This window comes from Saccopteryx leptura, chromosome 6 (genome assembly GCF_036850995.1).
Source record: "Saccopteryx leptura isolate mSacLep1 chromosome 6, mSacLep1_pri_phased_curated, whole genome shotgun sequence".
In the NCBI taxonomy this organism is placed as follows: Eukaryota; Metazoa; Chordata; class Mammalia; order Chiroptera; family Emballonuridae; genus Saccopteryx; species Saccopteryx leptura.
In genome coordinates, this window is record NC_089508.1 from 20,483,425 (window position 1) to 20,485,591 (window position 2,167).

The following is a 2,167-nucleotide window of genomic DNA, read 5'->3' on the forward strand; positions in this document are numbered from 1 at the left end:
CTTCTCCCCTGTAAAGTTACTATTTCTCCTTTTGTAGATAATTGATCAATATATTGGAAGAGATACTTTGAGACTATGCTAATATGGTATTCATTCTCAACCCTACTGAACTTAGCATCCATCCCTAGGATCTCATTAGCAGCAATTATCACCATGGTGTTGCCTAGTGGTGACTTGGCATTTCCCATGTTCCTTCTATATATATATTAATTAGAATTCTGTGAAAAAGAGATGCCTCCAGGTCCATCGGTGGCGGGAATGAAGAGCGGACCCCAGAGAGCCCTGAGCAGCCCCACGGCCATGGTCCTAGTTACCATCACTCCCGGGGAGGAGCCGCAGCTGCCGCAGCCAGCCACCCACCATGACCACCACCAAGAGCAGCAAGACCGAGACCCAGCAGAGGCCCACTGCCCCCCCTCAGCCCTGCTGACACCAAGCCTCGCACCACTGGCAGTGGCGCAGGGAATAGCAGCCCCAGGGGACTCACATCAGCGGCACCTGCCAGTCAGGTCAAGAAGGTGATGGCAATGAAGGCTTTGGGAACAGTAAAAAGGTTTGGTGTAAAAAACGGATATGGCTTCATCGACAGGAATGACAGAGAGGAAGATGCATTTGTACGCCAGACCGCCACAAAGAAGAATAACCCCAGACAGCACCTTGGTAGTGTAGGAGACGGAGAGACTGTAGAGTTCAATGTCGTTGAAGGAGAACAGGGTGCAAGGCAGAGGATGCTACAGGTGCTGCTGGAGTTCCTGTGCCAGGCAGGAAACAGGCGGGAGACCAGACTCATTACAGACACTATCCACGTTGCAAGGATCCTCCACGCAATTACCGGCAGAATTACCTGAACAGTGCGAGTGAGGAAAAGAATAAGGGATCAGAGTGCTCTCGAAGATCGGATCCAACAGCACAGCACCAGCCCTACCGGAGGTGACAGTTTCTACCTTACTACAGGCCTTCATCACGATATTCCAACCCCCATGTACAGGGATAGGTAACGGAGGCTGCTGACAACCAGGGTGCAGTAAAACAAGGTAGACCAGCCAGACGGAATCTGCACTGGGGCTACAGACCATGATTTTCTAAAGATAGTCTAGAAAGGACTACAGAGAAGAAAAGGAAAATCAAGGAGATGAGACCCAAGGTCAGCAGCCATCTCGACGTTGGCACCGCCGCAACTTCAATTACCAACGCAGATTCCCAGAAAACCCTAAACCAGTGGTTCTCAGCTGCCTGTTCGCAGATGGCGCCAGCCCACCAGAAATTTCATGCCAGTCTGCAAAAGAGTTAACCATCCTGATATTGCAGAGGACTCTTAGTAATCTTAGTTTGGGCCTTTAGAAGACAGGGTTGACCTTCACGTTTATAAGAACCTTCTGACGGTGACTATGGGTAGGTCATTGTCCTACCTTACATAAACCCTGGTCCCCACGAATAGGCCAGAAATAGGTGGGAGAACTGCATAGTGGATAATAGTGCAGTTCTGAAGTCAGAAGAGCTGTGCACCCTTAGGTAAATTTCCTCCCATCTCTGAGCTGCAATTTCCTCATTTGTAAAGTTTACTTCCTGATCTCACAAGAACCCGTGTACATTAAGCATTATCCAATAAAAATTTGGTGTTGTCCCGGAGGACAGCTGTGATTGGCTCCAGCCACCCGCAACCATGAACATGAGCGGTAGGAAATGAATGGATTGTAATACATGAGAATGTTTTATATTTTTAACGTTATTATTTTTTTATTAAAGATTTGTCTGCGGGCCAGATGCAGCCATCAAAAGAGCTACATCTGGCTCGCGAGCCATAGGTTCCCGACCCCTGCTATAAAAGCTTCCCTCAGTTCTCTAAAAGGAGACTGTCCTCTTCAAAAAGTGTTAAATAAAATTGGTTTGGCCTGACCAGGCAGTAACACAGTGGATGGAGCGTGAGACTAGGACACAGAAGACCCAGGTTCAAATCCCCAAAGTCACCAACTTGAGCGCACAGGGTCACTAGCTTGAGCACGGGGTCACTGGCTTGATCTTGGGGTCGTAGATGTGACCTCATGGTCTCTGGCTTGAAGCCCAAGGTCGCTGGCTTGAGCCCAAGGTTGCTGGCTTGAGCAAGGGGTCACTGGCTTGGCTGGAGCTGCCCAGTCAAGGCACATATGAGAAAGCAATCAATGAACAA

General features: G+C 49.0%; 1 pseudogene; it reads left to right on the forward strand.

Moving 5' to 3' along the window:
* Positions 1 to 361: 361 nt before the first annotated feature.
* LOC136377014 (Y-box-binding protein 1 pseudogene) lies at positions 362 to 1,341 on the forward strand (annotated as a pseudogene).
* Positions 1,342 to 2,167: the final 826 nt, after the last annotated feature.